Here is a 25,911-nt window from a genome sequence, read left to right as displayed (position 1 = left end):
CACAATTTAAAAAGATTTTTTTTTTTTAAGTAAATTGGCTTGTTTCTGAAACATTTTTTAAAAAACTTGATTGGCTCCAAAGACAGTGCAGTATAGCAGTTAAAGTGCAGCCAACAACTCCATGCACCCGAGATCAAAATTGAGAACAAAAACAGAGTACAGACTCAAGTAGGTTATCTGGATAAACTTCCGGTTCTACTCCTAAGCAGCTACGTAATTTGCGCAACTCATTTAATCTCCCTTATTTGCACCTCAGTTTCCTTATTTACAGAATATAGAAAACAACCAGGTTTTTTGTTTGTTTTTGTTTTCACAGAGTCTTGCTCTGTCACCCAGGCTGGAGTGCAATGGCACAATCTCGGCTCATTGCAACCTCCGTCTCCTGGGCTCATGCAATTCTCCTGCCTCAGCCTCCCGAGTAGCTGGGATTACAGGCGTGTGCCACCATGCCCTGCTAATTTTTTCTTTTCTTTTTTTTTTTTTTTTTTTTGTATTTTTAGTAGAGACAGGGTTTCACCATGTTGGCCAGGATGGTCTCAAACTCCTGACCTCAGGTAATCCACCGGCTTCGGACTCCCAAAGTGCTGGGATTACAGGCGTGAGCCACCGCGCCTGGCACAACGAGGTTTTTCGAACGGTTCTGTGAGATAATATCTGTACAGTGCACATTACAGGGACTAGAATATAAAAAGCACTCAATAAACCTTAGCTATTATTAGCAACCACATCAATATAAAAAGTTAATTTTCTCCAAACTAAAGAGAAATGCATTTGTTCCCATTTTGGCAAAAGTGCAAGAGGACAAGTGGATGTGTGTGGCTAGATGCCAAAACTCAATGCTGATTCCAGGCTGACCAATTATGGCGATATGTGAGCCTTAATTTGAATCCAGGTTTTCTCAAAAGGTGCTTCTGAGAAGGTCTGCAGGAGAATCCCCATGGAACTTGTTCAAAATGCAGAGCTCCGTGTGTCAGGCCAAACCTAGTGAATACCAATCTTCGGAGGTGAGGCTTAGAACGCCCAGCCATATCTGCCTGCAATCAGACACAATGTGGGGAACTGGAGGAGAGGAAGGGAGAGGTAAAATGAATGAAATCTGCTCTACAGTGAGGCTTCCTGATTTCTCTGGTTTTGATTAACTTTACTAGCAGGTGCGGCATGAATCTTGACATCAATTTCCAAGACCAGTCAAATGTCTCGTCTTATTTAAATATTCTTCCCTCTCCTACTACCTCTTCCTTCCCCTAATCTCAATCTTTGATGGAAGAACATATTACACAAATTTAGGACTCAATCCTCTCCATCACACCACTTTTAGTTATCCATTCATTTGCTTCCACTGTAGGAAGATGAAACCAAATGTCATATTCTCAGAATAAAATTGCACAAATTTAGATATTATAATATCTATCTCCAGTAACTACCTGGTTTCTCATCTGGCCACTGAAGTTCTTTTAGTTACTGCCCTTCTCATGCTCTTTAGCCAAGAATAGTAAAACACCTTTGAAGAACCTTCCTAAGGTAAGGAGGATATCAACCTAGGTTTCCTTTTGACAATAACAACACCGATTTGGCCAGGCGCAGTGCCTCCTGCCTGTAATCCCAGCAGTTTGGGAGGCCGAGGTGGGCAGATTGCTTGAGGTCAGGAGTTCAAGACCAACCTGGGCCCCATCTCCACAAAAAAAATAAAAAATATTAGCTGGGCGTGGTGGCGCATACCTGTAGTATTAGCCACTCGGAGGCTGAGGTGGGAAGATCACTTGAGCCCAGGAGGTTGAGGCTTTAGTGAGCTGTGTTTGTGCTACTGCACTCCAGCCTGAGCAGCAAAGTAAGACCCTGTCTCAAAACAAAACAAAACAAAAAAACAATACTCCTGGAGCATGAACCTGAAGAGCATTCAGGCCCCTGAGGAAGTATGCATTTTTATATTCATGTGGTTGCTAACAATAGCTAAGGTTTATTGAGTGCTTTTTATATTCCAGTCCCTCTGATGTGTACTATACAGACATTATCTCATAGAATTGTTAGAGGAACCTGCTTATTTTCAGTATTTTATAAAAAAGGAAACTGAAGTACAGGGAGATTAAATGAATTGTCCAAATCACATATCTGCTTAGGAGTAGAGCAGGATATAGGAGAACAAGGTTAGGAAGTGAAAAGGGAAAAGTCAGAAGTTATCTCTGAGATCTTTTTCTTTGAGAAGTAATTCTAGCTCATTCTTCCTGTCAAGCTGAGTAGCAGCCTTACAGATTTTACCTGACAAGAAAACACATTACTTCATCTGCACCATCAGGAATTAACAAAAGAGCCAAACTGCTGACCATGAGTTACTAAATCCTTCTACAGTACTTATACTACAATAGGAAGTAGGGTAGTCTGGGAAAAGAAACAACAGCAACATCTAGTCTTGAAGCTCACCCCCACAAAACCAATAACATAAAACTTCCTAGAAAAGCTATTGATAAAAAAGTGTCAATTGAAAGAAAATGCTACAGCCACTTCTCTAACAAGAACAAAACAAAAATGGTGTGGTTTTTTCCCAGAATGATTATATAACTGATCCTAGAGAAAAATCACTATCCCTAGAGGCACCCTCGCAGCCACACAGATGTTTGTCAAGTACCCTTTCCAAACAAAGCAGTACCTTAGGCAGAAAGTGCGGCTGAAATCTCGTTACAATTTTTGAGATGCGGTCTCACTATGTTGTCCAGACACAAGTGCAGTACCTATTCACAGGCAAGATCATCACATACTGTAGCTCTGAACTCCTGAGCCTAAGGGTTTCTCCTGCCTCAGCCTCCTGAGTAGCTAGGACCACAGGTGGGCATCAGCCTATCTTCCTAACAAATTTCTTTATTTATAACAAGAAATCTTCTAAGCTGCAAGTGCTGCCAATTTTCATCCTGAACTAGAAAGCACGGAGAATAACAGTACCTACCTCAAAGGATTTGAGAGGACTCCAGGAGGTAACTATGTAGAAAGTGTTTTAAACAGCACCTGGCATTTGCTAGAGGAACTGAAAGTGCTAGCTGCTGTGGCTAAGTTTTACACAACCAAAAATTCTAGATAAACCTTGGCAATTTGCTTAAAAGGAAAACTGACTTTAAAAACCAAAATGCAGAAGAGGGTTATTTAAAATAGACAAGAAGTGCCTGCAGGTGAACAATGCCATATCTATGCCATATGCAGGACTGGGCAGTATTAAGGAGCAGAGGGCTCAACCAAAGAAAGACTAGAATTTCTGCCCTGGAAAAGTGACACGTTAATGAGGGAAACAGGACAAACACACATATGAGACTAGATTTCATTTGTCTGTGCCATCTACCAATGACCATCGATGATTCCCCAAATGGCTGAGCCTCCACTGCTGCTATTTCAAAGGCAATTCCTCCGGGGCCCCTGGTCTGAGTTTCTGTAAGCCCAGGGGCCTATGTGCAGTACCCACTATTGGATTTTCCTGTGCTGCTGTTCTGCTTAATTGCTTCCTCAGTTGTTCATACATGGATTTCCTTGTAATACCTCAAAGGGAAGTTAAGAAGTAGCAATTAACATTTATGACCAATATCGTTTTAGAAGACACAACTTATGACCTTTCCAGGCACAAAACACATCATTTATAGTGATGATAACCCTTAAGACAGTAGCCATAAGCTAAATAATATATGCGGCTAAGAAGAGACATGTCAATGTAAGAGCAACCTTCTTATTTCTGGCTCACCAAGAGTCATTAACCAAGCTGCCACCCATTCACCACAAGATATACACACCTAGTATCAGTAGAGCTGGACAGGCCCTTGCACAGAAGCAATTTAGGGAAGGGGGAATGAAGATGTTAAAGGACTGACTTGCGTCCCAGTGCGGCAGTGGGTAGCAAACTTCCACAAATGAGCTGAGCTCCACAAATGCTTTGCCAGAGGCCACTGTTGGCTAATGAGAACTATTATCTTTCTTAATAAGAAATAACACAGAATGGTAAAAAACGGCTGAGCCCAGTGGCTAATGCCTGTAAACCCAACACTTTGGGAGGCCAAGAAGGGTGAATCGCTTGAGGCCAGGAGTGCGAGACCAGCCAGGTCAACAAGGTGAAACCCCATCTCTACTAAAAACTACAAAAATTAGGTGGGCGTGGTGGCACATGCCTGTAATCCCAGCTACTTGGGAGGCTGAGGCAAGAGAATCACTTGAACCCGCAAGAGGGAGGTTGCAGTTAGCCGAGATCATGCCACTGCACTCTAGCCTGGGCAACAGAGCAAGTGAGACTCTGTCTCGAAGAGGAAAAAAACAAACAAAAAAATGGTTAAAAAAAAAATGGGTTTTACATTTACATAGTCAGACTGCCTACATTTGCACCCTGAATCTATCCTTTTTTAGCGTTATAACTTGAACTCATTTAACTTCTCTAAGTTTTACTTTCTGACATGTAAAATGAAAATAATAAAGGATTAGGGTGATGAGCTGAGCAAATAATGCACAGACAAGGCTTAGCACAATGTTGTACTTAATAATTACTATTATCCTTGAAATAATAAAAATGGTGTGTAGGTAGCCAGAAAAGCCCACAAAGGTCTATTTTACCAACAATGTGGCCAAAATAGCAAATATTTATCATACAAAGAAAAGATAGTAAAGCCAAATATTGGCAATATTGTAATAGTTACAGACAGAAAATAAAGTTAACATGTTTTTAACTTTGTGTGAAAATCAAAAGATATTTTTGTTGATTCTGGAGAAAATGTGACACCCTGAAAGAGTTTTAACGATGGATTACATAGATCCATTCATTCAAAGAACATTTATTGAGCACCTACAAAAAATCTGTTAGGTACCAGAGACTGAAAAATGGTAACAATAGAAGCAAGTGTAAAATGCTATAATGGACACAGAACACAGGGCCGGGAAGAATTCGTTCTACCCCAGGTACGTCAGAGAAGGAAGATCCGGGGCAGCATACCACAGAAGAAATGACATTTGAGCTCGGTCTAGGATTTCACCGCTGAATGGAAGAGCAGCAACTTCAGAAAGAGGGAACAACAGGAGCCAATACTGAGAGGCATCTGGCAAACACCAAGAGGTACCTGAGGTATCTAGCAGCCTATAAATAGCGTAGTATAGACACAGACTGGGGTGGGGGGGGAATCACAGAAAGGAGACTAAGCCTGGGCAACATATCAAGACCCTGTGCTACAAAAAAATACAAAAAGTAACCAGGCATGGTAGCGTGCACCTGTAGTCCCAGCTACTCGGGAGGCTGAGCTAGGAGGAGGCTCAGCCTGGGGAGGTCAAGGCTACAGTGAGCCATGATAGTACCACTGTACTTCAGCCTGGTAACAGAACAAGATCCCATCTCAAAAACAAAACAAAACAAAACAAAACAGGAGACTGTAAATTTAGGCCTGAGAAAACCTGTGAGGGCTGGAGAGAAAGGAAATAAAATCAGTATCTTGAAGGGATATCTGTACCCCCGTGTTCATTGTAGGTTTATTCACAATAGCCAAGATATGGTCACAACCTAGTATCCATCAACAGATAAATGGATAAAGAAAATGTGGTATATATACATAATGGAATATTATTCACCATTAAAAAAAATCATGCCATTTGTAACAAAATGAATGAACCTAGAGGACAATTATGCTAAGTGACACAGAAAAGCAAATACTATATGGTCTCACTTATACGTGGAATCCTAGAAAAGCTGAATCCTAGAAACAGAGAGATAATGGTTTCCAGAGATAAGGGGGTGAGATGGGAAAATAATCAAATGGCACAAATTTTCAGATAAAAGATGAACAAGTTCTGGGGCTCTAACATATACCATGGGTGGTATTAGATGAATTAATTTGATTGTGATAACCATTACACAATATATATGTATATCAAATCACATTGCATTGCACACTTTGAATTTATACAATCTTTATTCGTCAATTAAATACTTTAAAACAATTTTTCAAAAAAGAAAACCCGTTAAGGAATGTGCACACCCCTAGACTTCAGCATAAAGGCAACTGGATGTGGCAAGTCTGGTGTTTTCAAATAGCACCGTCTAGATAAAGAAATGTAAGAAAATAACTACTTTAAAAGTCAGGATAATGGTTATTTCAGAAGGAGAGAAGGTTTTTGACTGGGAGAGGGACCTGGAAGGACTTCTGGGGTGGCTGGCAAAGCTCTATTGCTTGATCTGGATAGTGATTTCAAGTATGTTTGCCTTGTAATACTGTATTAAGTTACACACGTTTGTTTTTTTAATCCTTGTCTCATTTTACAATAAGAAAGCTAAAAAGGAAAGAAAAAAAAAAAAAAAAACACCTTCCTTTGCCACTATATAGGCCATCCAGGGCAGAGACGGTACAAAAGATGAGGAAAGAAGTTATTGCCTCGAGATGAAAGATGATGAGGGCCAGGCCCAGAGCAAGAATAATAGGAGTAAGAAGAATGAAATAAACCATTGGTGAAACATCTTGAGAATAGGCTGCCACAAACTTCCAGAGGGCTTTAACAGGGGAAGGCTTAAAGAAGATAGAGAGTGATTTCAGATCTGGACATACGGAGTATGAGATGTCTTTGGGAATTCAAATACTACTTTCCCCTTGCTCATTTTAATGTATGGCTTTCCTTTGCCTTGGTAGACATCTCTCAGTAGTAATACTCTACTTCCTACCATTTACAATTCAATTCATGTGTTTGGCTTTCAAATGGGATACAATGAGGAGGAGGAGGTAGTTCTTGATGTAACCAGGCAAAACTTGGAAAACAAAGGAGGAAGATGGTTAAAAGAAATCTGTTAGTAGTAAAAGACAGAAGTAAAGGAGATAATATCCCATGTGAACCACTCCACTGAAAGGGAAGAAAGGATACAGAACCAAAGAGCTACTGGGTCAGATTCCCCACCTGATCAGCAAAAATCAAGAGAAGGGGGATACATCATGCACTCGCCTTATTTTCACCTCTGGGACTTTCTTAAGTTAGCTATATGTAATCTAAAGGAGAATTATAATAGAAATTTGAAAGTAAGAGAGATGGGTAAATAAGACAGACAAGAAAAGGTATTCCACACCAGGTTAGCACACAATGGAGAAGCAAGTAATTTTGCTTATCTACAAGTCATAGCAAACTGTCCTCGCTTGGAACAAAAGACAGATATAAGCAACTGTGTGTTAGATTAATTACAGTTTGGGACACGGCAGTCCAGGTCCATAGAGTTGGGTTGCTATGGCCCATAATTTAACAAATGCATGAACAACTGACTTTGGTAACATTCAACTGGAAATATTAAGATGTTACCCTCAGAATCCTGCCTCTATTGCATAATAAAAGAAATCTAGCTACCATTTATTAAGTACTTACTCTGTGCCAGGCACAGTCTAAGCCTTCAGCATCCATTATCTGATTGAAACCTCACAGCAAGCCCATGATGTAGGTGCCATTAATCATCACCACATTACAAATAAGGAAACTTGCATGCCTTCAAGTGGTAACTCTAGGGAAACAAGATATGAGGAAGACTGCATAGAGCAGACTTGGGCCTGGGCTAAAGGGAGTGCCTGCCTCATACATGGTTCAACCCAGGCCACCAGAGTAGAGTATTTCATAGGGAGTACAGGCTATATCTCTAGTTGCTGATATAGAGTGATTTTTTTCGGGCCTTATCCTCAGCATGTTTATCTCCTACCACTGCAACATGTGGCAGTGGTAGGCGACTGGTAGCAATTCTAAGATTTGGGATCCCAGCCAGCTCTCTGTTTCTTTCCATCAGAAATATAACCAACATCTGGCAGAGTCAGCAAACGTCAAGATGTATGGTGTTGTGCCCGAAGTCGCGAGACCCCAGTAAGTGACCACCAGAGTCCAGAGTCAAAGCCAAATAGCCGGGGTCGCTTTATTACGAGTTCGAACCCGGACCTCTCCGCTTTATACAATGGCAGGTAAAGAGAGAGGCCCCGGCTGCTGTTTTAGGGTTTCTTTTATAGCGAGGTACAAACAAGTCACACAGAAACAGCAGTTACAAGCTTATTATTGGTTAACATTTAAAGTTGAACATTCGGCAGTTTCTGGCTGGTTCCCGCCTTTTTCGCAACCTCAAACGGCTGGGGGGTTTTCCAGATAAGTTGTTTGTGTAAGCCCGGGGGGTGGTCACATGCATGTATGTTGCAACCTCAAACGGCTAGGGGTTTTCTAGATAAGTTGTTTGTGTAAGCCCGGGGGGTGGTCACATGCATGTATGTTACAACCTCAAACGGCTAGGGGTTTTCTAGATAAGTTGTTTGTGTAAGCCCGGGGGGTGGTCACATGCATGTATGTTTAGAATTTTTCCCTTAGGGGCTTTCTGTCTCATTCCCCCCTTTTAGTTGTGTCTTCAAGAGCCAATCTTGGGTCTTATATGTTTGTTTCAATTGTTTTATTGATGATGGGTTGATATTGTGTTCTAAGGACCATTAACTGGACAGTGTTGATTCCATCTTTGACAAAGTTTATTATTCTGTTTAGTATGCATGGCCCTATGGTGAGGAGGAGGAGTAGGCTTAGCAATGGTCCTGCTAGGGGCATTAAGAGGGAGTACATGGAGGAGCTCCACCAACTATCAGCTGCGGAATTGAATTTTTGTTTTTGTAGTTCTAGGCTGAGTTTGTGTAGCTGTTGGACCCGCGTCTCTACTAACCCAGATTCATTTATGTAAAAACAGCAGTCTTCTTTGAGAAAAAGGCAAGTTCCCCCTTTTTCAGCAGTAAACAGGTCTAGGGCGCGCCGATTTTGCAAAGTAACTTGGGCGAGGGAGGTCAGTTGCCTTTGTAATGAGGCTAGGGATTCGGCTGAAGCTTCCATTGCTATGGAGAATTGTTGGGAGAGCTTAGCGGTAGTAAGGAGAGCGTGGCCTAGGGCTCCTCCTGCTAACCCTGCCGCTATTACGGATGTGGTGAGTGAGACACCAGCTACTAAGGGAAGAAATACCGCCCTTTTTGTCCTGAAGGCAGGCACGTAGTCTCCTTCTAGATATTCAGCAGGGGTTCGCAGGGTTAGTTGGGGAACTATTGTAACAGGGAGACATAGGAGGCTCTTAGTGGCCTGAACAGTGAGATTTTTATATAGAGTTCCATTACACCAGAAGAATGAGCCATGAGGGGCGTACAGAGTGGAGCTGGGAGGAGAGGTTATGTTGCAAAGGGAGGTGCTAGCGTTTGAATAGCAAAATAAAACCTGTGTTTGTTCGGGGTTTAAGAACAAAGGAACATCTGAGATAGGGGAGGATCCTTGGCTGGAAGTTGTTAGGGAATTATTGAAGGGGGCTGGGAGCGGGACGGCCGTCAGGGGTGGCTGTCCTAGGGTAGTGCAAAAGAAACATGCAGAGAGGTTTCCCAGACAGGTGGCATTCGCGAGAAATAACCCCTCCCTCAGCAGAGATAACCAGGAGAAAGGGCGGGAGGAGGTTAAAGTGGAGAGTTGTTTGTTTAGTTCTGTTTCCTGTTCTGAATGTTAGCGTGGAGGGTGGTTTGGATCTGAACAAGTGAGCGCCATAGATAGAGGCGGCTGCTAGGCCACTTTGTCCCAGATGTCATGTACATGGCCCCCTTCTGTTGGGAGGTCCAACGGGAGTCCCAGGGATCCCAGAAACCCATGTGTAGCCTGGGGCAGTTTTTAAAAAATTATGGGAATTCCACACTTGGCTCGAGAGGGTTTCTGAGGCCGTGAGAGTCTTGACAGTGTGGATTTTACATGAGCTATAGGGGCAACTGACGCTTTGTTCAACCCATGTGTTTTTACAATAGGGGATTTGTTGGTCAAAGAGGAAGCAAATAGCTGGGGTGACTTTTCCTGGTTGTGCCTGGAAATCAGTAAAATTAACACAGATAGGAGAGCTACAACCTTGAGGGGGGCAATCAGCTGTGGCCAGAAGATGGCCTTGTACCTGTGTCTGAGCGTAGTTGGTCCAATTCTCTGTCAGGAAAAAACGCCAGGCAAACGGGGATGAAGCCTGCTGTGCTTGGATTTTCCAGCTGAAGGCCCGCAAAAGCAAGAGCATCACAAAGGAGATGGACACCATAATTACGGTTATTGACGGCGCAGGGTGAGTTTTAAAGGATTGTCTTTAGTCCGGTCAATTGTCCAGGCTGCGGTTTTCTCTGTGGAGGGCCCGACGAAGTCTGAGAGGGGGTCCACTGGCTTGGCGTGGGTGTAGTGGATCCAGGCAGCGATTCCTTCTACCTTGAGTGCTGTTGGCATGGTTAGGATCACCTGGAACGGCCCTTTCCACTTGGTTCTAAGGTTTCTTGTCGGTGTCGCTTGACGAGAACCCAGTCTCCTGGCCGGATCTGGTGTGGAACGGGTGGAGGTCCTGTTTTGTATAGTTCTCTTAGTCTAGGCCAGATTTCTTCATGAATTTTCTGTATGGCTTGTAGGGAAAATAAGAGTTCAACACCATCATCGACATCAGATTTGATGAGATTGTCTTTTAGGTTAGGGACAATAGGGGGAGGTCTGCCATATATTATTTCATAAGGGGTGAGACCTAATCTGTAAGGGGAGTTTCTTGCCCTGAACAGGGAGTAGGGGAGAAGGACTACCCAGTTAGCGCCAGTCTCCATGGTCAATTTAGTTAGGGTCTCCTTTAATGTTCTGTTCATTCTTTCTACCTGTCCTGAGCTTTGGGGGCGATATGCACAATGTAATTTCCAATTTGCCCCGAGAATGGAAGCCAGACCCTGACTTACCTTGGCGATGAAGGCCGGCCCGTTGTCCGACCCTATCATAGCTGGGAAGCCATACCTGGGCAAGATTTCTTCTAGGATTTTCTTGGCTACGACTTGGGCAGTTCCTTTTGGTTGGGAAGGCTTCTGTCCATCCTGAAAAAGTATCTACAAAAACTAGTAGGTATTTGTATCCATATTTTCCTGGTTTTATTTCAGTGAAGTCAATTTCCTAATAAGCCCCAGGTCTATTTCCTCTTTGTCTTTTTCCAGTGGTTTGGGGTTTGTTTCCTGCATTATTGAGTTGGCATACTACACAATTTTTAGTCACGTGTTCAACTTTTTTAGAAGCATCTCTGATTTTTAGTTTTGAGTGTCTTATTAAGTCCAATATTCGCCTTGAGCCTAAATGGGTACTATGATGGATTCGTTCTAGTACCCATTGTCCTAATTTGTCTGGGAGAATAATGTTGTTTTTACAGTCTTTCCACCACTTGTCGTGGATCTGAGCCATAGGGAGCTCATTTATCCACTGGAGGTCGCTCTCTGAGTACTCCGGGTTAGAGGGTAGCTCTGGGGCCCCGGGTCAGGCAGCTGAAGGGCTAGGAGCTGTGAAGGGGTTTGAGCCACATTTTTAGCAGTCTGAACAGCCAGGTTATTTCCCCGGGAGACCATGTCAGTTATTCTTTGGTGTCCTGGACAGTGGACAATCGCCAATTTTCTGGGTTTCAGAGGGCAGCTAATAAGGCCAGGATTTCTTTTTTTGTTTTTAATGTCTTTTCCTTCTGCCGTGAGGAGCCCTCTTTCCCTATATATTGCTCCATGGATGTGAGCGGTGGCAAAGGCATATCGGCTGTCAGTATATACCGTTAGTTTTTGGTCTTTCCCCAATTTTAAGGCCTGAGTCAATGCCACCAGTTCAGCCTTTTGGGCCGACGTTCCCGGGGGCAAGGGTTCTGCCCAAATGACTTTGGTTTCTGAAGTTACCGCCGCTCCCGCGTACTTTTGTCCTTGGTGGACGAAACTGCTTCCATCGGTGAACCAGACGAGGTCAGCGTCTGGCAGTGGCCGGTCCTGTAGGTCTTCTCTGACTCCGTGTACCTGGGCCAATATCTCGGAGCAGTCGTGGAGTGGGCTCTCCAAGTCCGGATTTGGCAGTAGGGACGCGGGGTTTAGGGCCATTGGGGGCATGAAAGTTATTCTGAGGGGGTTTAGTAGCAGTCCCTGGTAGTGGGTGAGCCGGGCATTGCTAAGCCACCGATCAGGTGGCTGTCTGAGTACGCCTTCAATGGCATGGGGTAGTGACCTGCAATTCTTGGCCCATGGTCAGTTTATCAGCGTCTTTGACCATTAAGGCAGTGGCCGCGATTACCCGGAGGCAAGGAGGCCACCCAGCAGCCACTGAGTCCAGTTTCTTCGACAAATAGGCAACCGGTCTCTGCCAAGGACCTAAATACTGAGTCAATACTGCTTTGGCGACACCCCGGCTTTCGTCCACATATAGGTGGAATGGCTTGGAAACATCAGGGAGTCCCAACGCAGGGGCTGATAGCAGAGCAGTTTTGATTTGTTGGAAAGCCAGCTCAGCCTCTTCTGTCCAATTAAAGGGCTGCTGCTCTTTTGTTGCCTGGTATAGTGGTTTAGCCAATTCAGCAAAGCCCGTATCCAGAGTCTACAGAACCCTGCCGACCCCAAGAACTCTCTTACTTGTCGTGTTGATTGGGGTCTAGGGATACGTAGAACAGTCTCTTTTCGGGCATCCGTCAACCAGCGTTGCCCCCCTTTTAACAGGTATCCTAGGTAGGTTACCTCTGATTTGCAGATCTGAGCCTTCCTTGCCGAGGCTCGGTAGCCTAGATCTCCCAAAGCCTTTAGGAGGCTTTCGGTTCCTTGTAGGCAGGCCTCTGGGGATTCAGCTGCTATTAAAAGATCATCAACATACTGTAAAAGAGTGATCTCAGGGTGCTGTCGCCGGTGATCTTCGTGGAGGGCCTCGTCGAACAGAGCTGGGGAGTTTTTGAAACCCTGTGGTAGCCTGATCCACGTTAGCTGGCCATTTATGCCCCTCTCGGGATCTGTCCATTCGAATGCAAAAAGTTCCTGACTCTTAGGGGCTAAAGGCAGGCAGGCTGAAAAGGGCATCTTTTATATCCAGGACGGTGTACCACTGTTTTTCAGGGCTTAAGGTGCTTAAGAGGGTGCCTCCGGGTCCATGGGGGTAAACTGTCTAAAGGCTTCCATCAATCTTTCTAGATAGGTAGCTGGGCTTTCTGTTTTTCCCTGTAACACGGAATATACCTTGGCCAATTGGTGGGCTTGCGAGCGGCAGCCCGGAGACCCGCCATTAGAGTCTGGCGATAAACGAGTAGCCTTCCCCTACCTTCTGCCGTGTTGTAGTCCCATGCAGGTCTGGTCAAGGGAAAGGCAGCATTAATGAGGTCAGAGTTGGCGGTAGGTTGGCCGTCATCTCCCGGAACCAGTTTTCTGGCCTCTACCTGTATTCTTTCTCGTTCCTCTGTTGTGAACAAAATCTGAGGAGTTGTTGACAATCATCCCAGGTTGGTTGATGGGTAAACATAACACTGTCTAAAAGAGCTGTTAAATCTTTAGGGTTATCAGAAAACCGAGCATTCTGGGTTTTCCAGTTGTACAGGTCACTAGTGGAGAATGGCCAGTACTGGAGTCTAGGGTTGCCCGTGTCATCGGGGGGTCCTATTTCCCTCAGGGGGAGAGCCACAGTGGAATCAGGGGGGCGCGAGCTTATTTCCCGTTGAGCGCGTCCGCCCCGCTGGCCCCCCAGAGTTACTTTCACTTTCAACGGCCCCGGCTGCAGCAGCAGCTGCTGCTTCCTGCTCTTCGAGGTCCCCTGGGGGGGCTGGGGGCTGAGGGCCAGGAGGGGGATGATAAGGCGGGGGTTCTAAAAGCAGGGGATCCTGACTGTCTTCTAACACAGGGGGTGGGGGAGCGGACGGTGTTTTTGGCCTACGGGGGGTTCTGTCGACTGTACGACCAGAGCCCTACATGGCTCTGGCATCAGCACAAAAGGAGTTAGCCAAGGGGGTGGGTTTTCCACAAGGTCTTGCCACACCAGATGTAAGGGATCTGATCAGGATGTCCTGACCGCCCCGGCAGAAAAATTTTTGATTTTACCTTAATGATAATGGGGAGACAGAAGGTCCCCTCAGCTGGCCACCCTACACCGAAGGTGGGCCACTCCGAGCGGCAGAAAGTTACCAATTTCCCTTTTCTGAGTTCTATGCTAAGGTCATGGCCCCTTGCCTTAACATCTTTAAAGTTATTTATAAGAATGGAGAGTGGAGTACTCTGGCTATTACCCATGGGAGTAGAATCCTAGAGATAGAGAAAAGAGAGATAGAGAAAAGAGTAAAACCAGAAGTATTGTACTCTTTTTTTTTTTTTTCCTTACCAAGTAGGTCCTGAAAAATGAAAGCAAGTTAAGTAATTAACATAACAATAGTCGCCAGCGCGCCTCGGGTTTAGCTCCCGATCAGAACCAGATGGGCTAATAAATACAGAGCCCCAGACGGGTGCCGGGGGACGTCTCCCACCAGCCCCTGGTGGCTGTCTTATAGCGCACCCGCCAAGACTATGCCGACCACCGACACAGACCCCGCGGGATTTTTCCAGACGACACAAAGACTACAGACAACACAGAGACTCAAGCCGGCCGACTTACCTAATCTGCTCACAGCGACAACCCGTTGACCTGGGGTCTGGTGGACTTAGGTGAATCCCGGGCGAGCCCCCAAATGTTGTGCCCGAAGTCGCGAGACCCCAGTAAGTGACCACCAGAGTCCAGAGTCAAAGCCAAATAGCCGGGGTCGCTTTATTACGAGTTCGAACCCGGACCTCTCCGCTTTATACAATGGCAGGTAAAGAGAGAGGCCCCGGCTGCTGTTGTAGGGTTTCTTTTATAGCGAGGTACAAACAAGTCACAGAGAAACAGTAGTTACAAGCTTATTATTGGTTAACATTTAAAGTCGAACATTCGGCAGTTTCTGGCTGGTTCCCGCCTTTCTCGCAACCTCAAACGGCTGGGGGTTTTCCAGATAAGTTGTTTGTGTAAGCCGGGGGGTGGTCACATGCATGTATGTTGCAACCTCAAACGGCTAGGGGTTTTCTAGATAAGTTGTTTGTGTAAGCCGGGGGGTGGTCACATGCATGTATGTTTAGAATTTTTCCCTTAGGGGCTTTCTATCTCATATGGGTCTCCACTAATTCATACATTACAAACTGGCTTCTCAAAATTGCTCAAATTCCATTACAGAATTACAGTTCAGCTGCACTGAATACAAAATACATATGAGCCATTAGCTGACACTTTGAAATCTCTTTGCGCTATGGAAATTTCTATTCTGGTAGTAGTTGTTGCATGAGATTTTATCTTTATCACACTTTTCCTGGCAGCAGTAAAATTCCATTTCCATCAACTGTTTCCTCTCAAGAAAGTCTCTCAGGAAATACTCAAAACATTGTTCAACAAAGTTCTCAAATATGAATCATTTTTAACTGCCAGGAAGACACTCCTTTCCCCCACTGTTTTGCATCATAATAGGCTTTCTCTAAAATGACAGCTTTGGGGGAAGATATACTTATTTGGGGAAAAAAGACTTTTATTAACTACAGTGTAAATCTTTTATTCTTCTCCCTCTATGGCTTTGTTTAAGCAGTTCCCTCTGCCTCAACTACCTTCTCCCCAGATCTGCCTGTCCAAGTCCTACCAATGCATTCATTCAAACAAACATTTCTTGAGTACCTAACAGATTTTTGGTCCTGTAATAGGTGGTAGGGGTACAAATCAAATAAATGTATTAAAAATATGCCAGGCAAAGATTACAGTATGATCGTGGCAGGATGTGGGATCATGATGGACATTCTGAGATCTTCCTTCAATGAAAAGTTTTTTGGAAGAAAAAACATTTACAGCTGGCCCTTTAAGGACAAGCAGGAGGAATTCAATGAAAGAGAGAAGCAATTTATGGCAGCCAAGAAGAGGCCAAGAGGAGGCAACTCAAGGGTCTCCAACTACAAGGAGCACAACTGATTAAGGACCCTATCTGCCTCAGAAATTCATCCTAGTGTCTGTACTAAGTCACCTCCAAAGGGGTGCTCCCAACCAATCACTGAGTACAGCAGGGATACCAAAGCAGACTGTTGCTGGAAGTTGCAAAACTCCACTAACAGCTGACTTTGGACTCCCCAGTAGCTTTTCTGAATCTTCTTTAGACTGCAGAGCAGTCTGGAAACCTTCTGCCTAACCAGCTCTCCCCATCCCCTTCACTAGGGCTCAGACTTGCATCAAGGACTAATGGCACTCTCAGCCTTCTCAGCCCCCTCACCATTGTCTGTTCCACATGTGTTTTCTCCTAATAAACCGTTGCCAATTTAATCCTGTGTGTGTTTTTCAGAGGACCCAGATTAATACAGCATTCTATACAGAGGGCTCAGCATAAATAAATACCCAGAGGTATGAAAAATCATGATGGGTTCTAAGCACCCATCATGTGGTATGTGCTTGGAGCAAGCTGTAGAAGTGTAGAAGAAGCTGGGCCGAATCAGTGGAGGCCTTGTATGTCCTGATAAGAAACTTCAACTTGGTCCTATGAGAAACAGGGAGCCACTAGAAAGTTTTAAGCAAGGAAAGGGCATGTTTTCAAAAAACTGCTCTGCTGGCAGAATGAAGGATGGACAGGACAAAGCAGAAATTGGAAGCACCTCTAATGTATGCTCCCATCTTGTCTGCTAGCTTGTGAGGCCCTGAAGGATGAAATCATATTTTTTGCTTGTTTTGCTTTAATCTTAGAATAGTGTTTAACACAAAGTAGCTACTCAAGAGACCTCACTAAATCTACAAGGTTGGGCCTCACCTCATGGCCCAACATTTTAGTTAAAGCCACTCAAAAGTTTCATGAAGCCTGGTCATTCCTGCTTGGACACTGGAACCCTCTCCAGTCAATCTAGAAAGAGATGGTTATGTGTATGAAGGGTAGAAGAAACTACTCCCAAACTTTGCCTCTTGCCGACTGGTTATTTCATGAACTCCTTTGAAGACAGGCATCTAATCACATTTGTTGATGCTAACTGTGGGACAAGGTAGTCATTAGACATTTAGTTTTTGAATGTTTACCAAATCAGTGAAATTTAGAGAGCCAGATCAAGCTCAAGGCCCACAGGTCTAATCCAAAGAACATAAACAAAAATCAGAATTGGCTTCTGAATACGGACTCACTGTCCAATGACGACCTTCGGGAAAATGTAGCCTTATTTTTTCATCATAAGGTGGCAATAAGACCTACCCTAAAATGATGTACAAACTAAGGTGAAAATGAAATAAGATGTGGCCACTGTAATTTGAAAACAGTAAAATAAATTTTACGAATTGAATATACAATTGGGGAAAATAGACAAATCAAAGCTAGCAAAACCTAAATATCACCCTAACACAAAGACATGCTGGACTTCTGAATAAATATGAGAAACATAACTTATTTATTACATTGTGACATCAGCTTGCTAAGAAAGGTCATAATTAACCACAAAGTCTACAATAAAACTCTCTAAGTTTAACATATTTACTTAACGACTTCATGGCTACAAGGAAAGCATACTGATTACCAATTCTGATTTTCAACAGTATCAAGGGATGGTGTGGTATTATCAAAAAATTGTCAAGATACAATTTTCATGTGTCAAGCAGCACTTTTGGCTGGAAGAGTACTTCTATGAAGTCAAATAATCATGTGAACCAATTCCCAGAAGGCTACTGATTGGTAGAATTGGAGCTAACAGCCCTCCCAAGGTCCAAGGCACTGAGAGTGTGATGCCCTTTCTCAGACTCATTCTCATCTCCCTAACTTGACTAATGAAACACACAGAAGATCTTGGGTCCTGCTTGTAATACCCAAAATAACCTTACTGAAAAAAGTAATCATTATCTCCAAACAAGCTGAAATGGTTTGTGTCACTTAGAGAAGAGAGTCTCACATCATAAACTGTCAGATCTACATGGGGTAAGGGACTAACGTTAGATAGCAATGGTTTGTTGTCCATGTAAAATAAAATGGCATCTCCATCCTCCACGCTGAGATAACCACTTCCAAACCAGTAGGAAAGTCCAGAGCATTCAGGAATACTTTATTTTTTATTTTGATGAGGTCTCGCTCTGCTGCCCAGGCTGGTCTTGAACTCCTGACCTCAGGCAATCCTCCCTCCTGGGCATCTCTCAAAGTGCTGGGATTACAGGAGGAAGTCACTGCACTCAGCTCAGCAGTACTTTTTAAAATTTTCCAAATTTGCAAACTGATTTAGTAAATACATTGTGTTATTTTAACTTGAGGAGGAGTGAAAAGTAGAGAAAATGAATTCCATTTTTATAAAAGAACTTCAGGTGATTTTGTCAAAAGAACTAAACAACAACTATAGAAATCATTCTAAGTCTCTTTTTGCATCTTCCAAAACCAGATTATTTCCATTTACAAAATACATTTAATGGTAGGAAATCAGTAATGATGACAGTAATGGACAGCACTAAATTCAGGACATTCTATGTGAGACATTTTACATATATTATCTGTATTCCTCACAACTCAATGTAAATGTTTTACATTTCAAATTTTTAAAACATGAGGCTCAGAGAGACAAATGTGCCACAAATCAAGTAAATGGTAAAGCTGAGATACAAATCACAGTATCTAAAAGCCCAGATTTTAGATGGCAATCAAAGGTGGGAGGGCTTTTCTCTCCTTCCAAATCTCAATTTCTACCTCAGTCTCCCAATTCCTGTCCTTCCCTCCCCTTCCTCCGTCCCTCTCACACAAACCCAAACACACGCACGCACATACCCACTCACTTCCAAAGAGAGGCAATACCATACAGTGAGCTAATAACGGTTTTATCCAAAACACCTGCATTTAAAATTCTGACCCTGCCATTTACTAGCTCCAAGACTGGGTGGTACAAATTGTTTCATGGACCTCACTTTCCACCAAGTGAAATTAAATAAGATAAACATACACAGTGTCTAGTATATACTATTTTTGTTACGTTTCCCCTCACTCACTTTTGATAGCCTAAAAGACCAAATGAAGAGGAAGCAAAAACATGCTACCTGTATTGTATGCTAAGCAAGAGAGCACTTCCCTTAGGATGGAAAAATTTCTATGACTTATAAAACACACATATGGTTAAGGAATTGCTACCTACTTCATGTCATTTATCCATGATTTTTATCTATAAAATACATGAGAATAATCTATTATTGCCATGTGGAATTTAGACTAGGAATGCAAGAATAGTTCAGCATTCATACGTCAAACACAATGCCGTTCACAGTTATCAGCAGCCTAACTAACAGAAAAATCTGTATGACTATTTCTATAGGTGCAGAAAAAGTGCAACACTCATTCAGCAGCCCTTCATTATTTAAAAACAACAACAACTCAGCTAACTAGAAATCAAAGGAAACTTCCTCAGCCTGATAAAGAGCATCTATGAAAAACTTACAGCTAACTCATACTTAATAATAAAACACAAAATGATTTCCCCCTATGATCAGGAAAAAGGCAAGGAATCCACTCTTATCACTCCTACTCAACATCATATTGGATAGAACTCCTAGCTAATGCAATAAGGTACAGAAAAAAATATACTTATAGATGGGAGAGAAAAAATAATACTGCCTTTATTCACAGAAAACGTAATTATATCAAAGAATCTACAAGAAACTACTAGATATAATTAGTGACTGGCAAAGTTGAAGAATGTAAGATCAATATATAAAAATTGTTTTTTTTCCTTCCCTTGCTATTAAAAAAAATCAATTATATTTTTACACACAACAGTGAAGAACAGGAAAATGAAATTTTTAAAAGCACCAGTGGCGGCCAAGCGCGGCAGCTCATGCCTGTAATCCTAGCACTTTGGGAGGCCAAGGTGGGTAGACCATGAGGTCAAGAGATCGAGGCCATCCCAGCCAACATGGTGAAACCCTGTCTCTACTAAAAATACAAAAATTAGCTGGGCGTGGTGGCGCACACCTGTAGTCCCAGCTACTTGGGAGGCTGAGGCAGGAGAACTGCTTGATCGCTTGAATCCAGGAGGTGGAGGTTGCGCCACTGCACTCCAGCCTGGCAACAGAGTGAGACTCCGTCTCAAAAAAAAAAAAAAAAAGCACAAGTTACAACAGCACCAAGAAACATGTCATACTGAGGGATCAATCTAACAAAGTATTATAAGTATTATAAGATTTGTACGTTGAAAAGTATCAAAAACACTGATGAGAGAAATCAAAGACTTCATTGCAGAGATACACTGTGTTCAGGGATCAAAAGACTCAATATCATCAGTATTGCAATTCTCCTCCAAATTGATCTACAGATTTTAATTCACAGCAAATAAAATCCCAAGTTTCTTTTTCAAAAATTTATAAGGTAACTCTAAAATTATACGGAAAAAATAATTTAGGATAACCTAAACAATTTTGTAAAAAAAAAGTTGGAGTACTCATACCAATTGATTTCAAGACTTACAATAAAGCTATAATATTCTAGACAGCACGGTATTGGCTAAAGGGTAACACAGATCAATGAAACAAAATAAAAATTCCAGAAATTGATCCACACATATATCGTCAATTAATTTTTGACAAAGATGCCAAGTTAATTCAATAGACAAAGTATGGTTTCTTCATCTTATCAACAAATGACGCTGGAACAATTAATTAGACATATCTATATTCAAAAAATGAATCTCAACCGGTATCTTGCACTATACGTAAAAGTCAACTGGAAATGGATCATAGACTGAAATGTAAACCCTAAAGCTATAAAATTTCTAGAAAAAATAGAAGCAAATCTTCATGATCCTGAGTTGGGCAATTGTTTCTTAGATAGGACAAAAAAATCATTAACCATAAAATAAAATATTAAGGCCAGGCACAGCGGCTCACGCTTGTAATCTCAGCCCTCTGGGAGGCCAAGGTGGGAGGATCTCTTCAGGAGTTTGAGACCAGCCAGGGCAACATGGTAAAACCCTGTTTCTACTAAAAAAAACGCAAAAAATTAGCTGGGCATCTATAGTACCAACACATGGTGGTGCACATCTATAGTACCAACTACTCGGGAGGCTGAGGTAAGAGGATTGCTTCAGTTCAGGAGGCCAAGGCAGCAGTGAGCCATGATTGAACGACTGCTCTCCAGCCTGGGTGACAGAGCAAGACCCTGTCTGAAAAAAAAAAAGACAAGACAAGACTGAAAATGAAACTTCAATCAAAACTGAAAACTACTGCTCTTGGGCTGGGGGTGGTGGCTCACACCTGTAATCTCGGCACTTTGGGAGGCTGACGTGGGGGAATTGCCTGAGCTCAGGAGTTCGCAACCAGCCTGGGCAACATGGTGAAATTCCGTCTCTACTAAAATACAAAAAATTAGCCAGGAGTGGTGGCGTGCACCTGTAGTCTCAGCTACTCAGAAGGCTGAGGTAGGAGAATTGCTTGAACCCAGGAGGCGGAGGTTGCAGTGAGCTGAAATTGCGCCACTGCACTCCAGCCTAGGTGACAGAGCAAGACTCCGTCTCCAAAAAAAAACAAAAAACACTACTGCTCTTTGAACCGTACTATTTGAAAAGTAAAAAGACAAACCATAGACTGGGAAAAACATTTGCAAAACGTATCTGATGAGGGACCAGTAGCCAGAATGTATAAAGAACACTCAAAGCTGTATTTTTGGCCGGGCGCGGTGGCTCAAGCCTGTAATCCCAGCACTTTGGGAGGCCGAGACGGGCGGATCACGAGGTCAGGAGATCGAGACCATGAGATCGAGACCATCCTGGCTAACACGGTGAAACCCCGTCTCTACTAAAAAAAAAAAAATACAAAAATCTAGCCGGGCGAGGTGGCGGGCGCCTGTAGTCCCAGCTACTCGGAGGCTGAGGCAGGAGAATGGCGTAAACCCGGGAGGCAGAGCTTGCAGTGAGCTGAGATCCGGCCACTGCACTCCAGCCCGGGCGACAGAGCAAGACTCCGTCTCAAAAAAAAAAAAAAAAAAAGCTGTATTTTTTTTATACAGTCTCGCTCTATTGCCCAGGCTGGAGTGCAGTGGTGCGATCTCAGCTCACTGCAACCTCCGCCTCCGGTTCAAGTGATTCTCCTACCTCAGCCTCCCAAGTACATGGGATTACAGGCACCCGCCACAATGCCCAGCTAATTTTTGTATTTTTGTAGAGATGGGGTTTCACCACATTGGCCAGGCTGCTCTCGGACTCCTGAGCTCAAGTAATCCGCCCACCTTGGCCTCCCCAAGTGCTGGGATTACAGGCGTGAGCCACCGCGCCCGGCCCAAAGCTGTATAATTTTTAAAAACCTGCCAAATCAAAAAAAATGTTAAGACACTTGTTCAAAATCATTAATCATTAGAAAAAAATGCAGAATAAAATTACAATGAGACATTACTATTCACCTACCAGAATGGCTAAAGTTTTAAAAGACAGACAATAACAATATTGGTGAGGATATGGAGCAAACGCAACCTTATATATGTTGCTGTTAGGAAACAAAAATGGTATAGTCAACTTTGAAAAATAGTTTAGCAGCTTAATATATAAAGTTAAATACATACTTTTCATACTACCCAGTCATCTCACTTCTATATGTTTACTGAAAACAAGATATACGTCTACACAGAAACCTGAACACAATTTTTTTTTTTTGGATATAGAGTCTTACTCTGCTGCCCAGGCTAGAGTACAGTGGCACAATCTCAGCACACTGCAACCTCCGCCTCTCGGGTTCACGCGATTCTCATGCCTCAGTCTCCGAGTAGCTGGGACTACAGGCACGCACAGCCACACACAGCTAATTTTTGTATTTTTAGTAGAGACGAGGTTTCACCATTTTGGCCAGGCTGGTCTTGAATTCTGACCTCAAGTAACCCGCTCAACTTGGCCTCCCAAAGTGCTGGGATTACAGGTGTGAGCCACCATGCCCGGCCTGAACACAAATATTTACAGCACCTTTATTCATAACCACCAAACTACATTTGGACTGTTTTCACAGTTACTGGTGAATGGATACACAAATCAGCTACTGGTGAATGGATACACAAATTATTGTAGTGTTATCTATTTAGTGGAATTCTGCTCAGCAATGAAAGGCAGCAAACTGGATAAATGCAAGGACATAGATGACTCTCAAAAGAATTATACCAAGTAAAACAAGCCAGACTCAAAGGCTATATATTTTGATCCCATTTATATGAAATTCTAGAAACGATAAAACTGTAAGGGACAGAAATCAGATTAGTGGTTGCCAGGGGTTGTCAGTTTAGGGAGGGGATTGACTACAAAGGCGCATGAGGGAACTTTTTAGGTGACAGAAAATTCTATTATTTTTATTTCACTGGTGATTACAATTTATATAATTTTGTCAAAATTCATCGATTTTTACATACCTAAAAAGGGTGAATTTTACTGTATGTAAATTATACCTCAATAATTATCAAGAAAAACGTTGTGTTAAAAAAGTAACAACCTCAGAAAGAGCCAACTATTTTAGGTAGAGATCTACAACTAATTTGAATTGAAAAGGTTGATTTCTGATTATAAATTTAAGATCATGATTAAAGTACAGGAAGATATGCAGGGCAGATAAAGTTCATGAAAGTTGTGTATGTGTCTTTCACTGTTAATTGATATAAATTGTGTAAAAAGGGGCTCTGGTAAGACAGTAAGAAAGGCATAATTAAGAACCAAAAATACCTCATTTGGTATTTATTCAAAACAGGCTGACAACAGAATAAATGGCCATAATTGTCCTTACAAATTGCTTGAGTTTGTAGATGACTCATTCAAGGAACTGCCTAAGGAGACAGGAACCTATTCAAATACTAATTCTCCTCACTTCACAACCACTCTTAGAAGAGAAGGGGTGAATATTTTTATTCTATGCAATTTCTACCTCTTGATCAGAGCTCTGAAAAAACACAGTAGAAGCTTGTCTTGGCAGCAGAGACAACAGGGTGGGAGAAGATCAAGAGTTTTCTAAAACCCTAAAGGGCTTTTCTCTCTGTTTTTGGTAGGCAGGTAAGGCTTATCCAATAGTGGATAAGCCAGTGTGCACGGTTCTGGCTTTGCAAGGAGCTATGGTCAAAACAGTGTGGTTTTGTGTGGTGGCTCACACCTCTAATCCCAACGCTTTGGGAGGCTAAGGCAGGAGGATTCCTTGAAGCCAGGAGTTTGAGACCAGCCTAGGTAACAAAACAAGACCTCATCTCTACAAAAAACAAAAAATAAAAAAGCCAGGCATGGTGGAACATGCCTGTGGTTCCAGCTACTTGGGAGGCTGAGGTAGAAGGATCGCTTGAGCCTAAAAGTTCAAAGCTTCAGTGAGTAATGAAAATGCCACTGTACTTCAGCCTGGGTGACAGTGTAAGAACACATTTCTAAATGAAACAAAACAGTGATAGGGTTCATTTAAGTACCATTATCAGAGCCCCAAGGAAGAACTAATTGAAAAACAGACTATAGAAACTTGTATTTATTCACTCATTCCTTCATCTATTCATCCAACAATTATTTATTGACTGCCCACTCTGCGCCAGGCTCTGTGTTAAACTGAAGACATAAAGATAACCTGGACTGAAGTAGTTTACAAGCTTCTGGTGGACAGGAGCAGGGGGTGTATAAGTGCAATAGCATCCAACAGGCTGGAGTACACCTCAACAGAAGAGGAAAATTAGACTTGTGATTTTTCCCCATATACCATTTTCTATCAAGTTCTCAGTGCCCCAGAGTTCACCAGGAAATCAAAAATGGCAACCACTCCAGGCAGTGGGAACAGCACATGCAATAGAAGTACAGGTAAGCACAGTGTAGCTAGGACACTTCATGAAGTTCTAGGGTACTAAGAACCTGATGGAAAATAGTATGTAATAAAACTGAAGAGGTAGGCATGAATCAGAAAGGTCGAATGCTTCGTGAGTTATGCCAAGGAGTTAGATATCCTTGTGGGGTGTGGGGTAAACAACGGGCAGCCTACGAACAGGGGAGAAACAAATCAAGAATTACATAAAGATGATTCTAAAAGCAAGTCAGAGATTGGCAACAAAAAAAAAAAAAAGGAGAAGGAGGAGGAGAAGAAGAAGGAGAAGGGAAGGAGAAGGAGAAGGAGAAGAAGGACAAGGAGAAGGAAAAGGAGGAGGAGAAAGATGAGGAGTTTCCTGTACTTTAGCTGAAAAGCTGGTAGTGGACTACAAAGTTGGTGTTAACTAATGGGTACTAGTTTAATACCTGAGTGACGAAATAATCTGTACAGCAAGTCCCCATAACGTAAGTTTAACTATATAACAAACCTACACATGTACCCCTGAACTTAAAATGAAAGTTAAGTTAAAAAGAGAAAAGTTGGTGTTAACTGGAATGGCAGAAAGCCCTACATGAACCACCCTTCAGTCATGCAGAGAAAATGACCCATTCTCCTGCTCAATGTATATCTCCAGCTAGCCATCATGATTGTTTATTCTCTACCCCAACTGGACTAGCAGCTTCCTAGAAACTGGAATGCTCTCTCTCACTCACACACACACGCATGCACACATACTCATACCCCCATTGCCTAGCTAAAGGTAGATGTTTAGTAACTGTGCAGACATTAAGGAATGAGTGAACAAATAAATGAATGCACTGATGGTTTTGGCACAAGAAACCAACTGAGAGGTACTACACAATGCGATTGATGGGTTGTCTTGAGAGTTACCAAGCTATCCGCCTGATGGAAAGTTGAAGTATGAGCTTCCGAGAGTCTGTTTCAATACGAAGTTGTCACGACTCTAGTTCTCCCTTGCCCCTAATTATTTAAGACAGGGGTCTCACTCTGTTGCCCAGGCTGGAATGCAGTGGTGTAGTCTCAGCGCACTGCAACCTCCACCTCCGGGTTCAAGCAATTCTCATGCCTCAGCCTCCAAGTCTCTGAGATTACAGGCGCACATCACCACGCTCGGCTAATTTTTCTACTTTTAATAGAGACGGGATTTCACCTTGTTGGCCAGGCTGATCTCCAATTCCTGACCTCATGTGATCCGCTCGGCCTCCCAAAGTGCTGGGATTACAGGCGTGAGCTACTGCACCCGGCCTAGCAATAGATTTTTTTTAAAAAGGCGCCAGAGAAAGAAAACTACTGATTTTCATAATTAAGCTACTGAAGGCAGACAGCATGACA

General features: G+C 42.9%; 1 protein-coding gene and 1 pseudogene across 1 annotated transcript in view; one reads left to right on the top strand and one right to left on the bottom strand.

Moving 5' to 3' along the window:
* The window catches only part of ATP11C (ATPase phospholipid transporting 11C), a 218,588-nt gene that overhangs the window by 154,323 nt on the left and 38,354 nt on the right, over window positions 1-25,911 (bottom strand).
* On the top strand, window positions 18,813-18,931 carry LOC117078672 (annotated as a pseudogene).

This window comes from Trachypithecus francoisi, unplaced genomic scaffold (genome assembly GCF_009764315.1).
Source record: "Trachypithecus francoisi isolate TF-2019V2 unplaced genomic scaffold, Tfra_2.0 Lachesis_group6, whole genome shotgun sequence".
Taxonomy (NCBI): domain Eukaryota; kingdom Metazoa; phylum Chordata; class Mammalia; order Primates; family Cercopithecidae; genus Trachypithecus; species Trachypithecus francoisi.
Note: the sequence above shows the minus strand (reverse complement) of the source record. Positions and strands in the feature narration are given on the sequence as shown.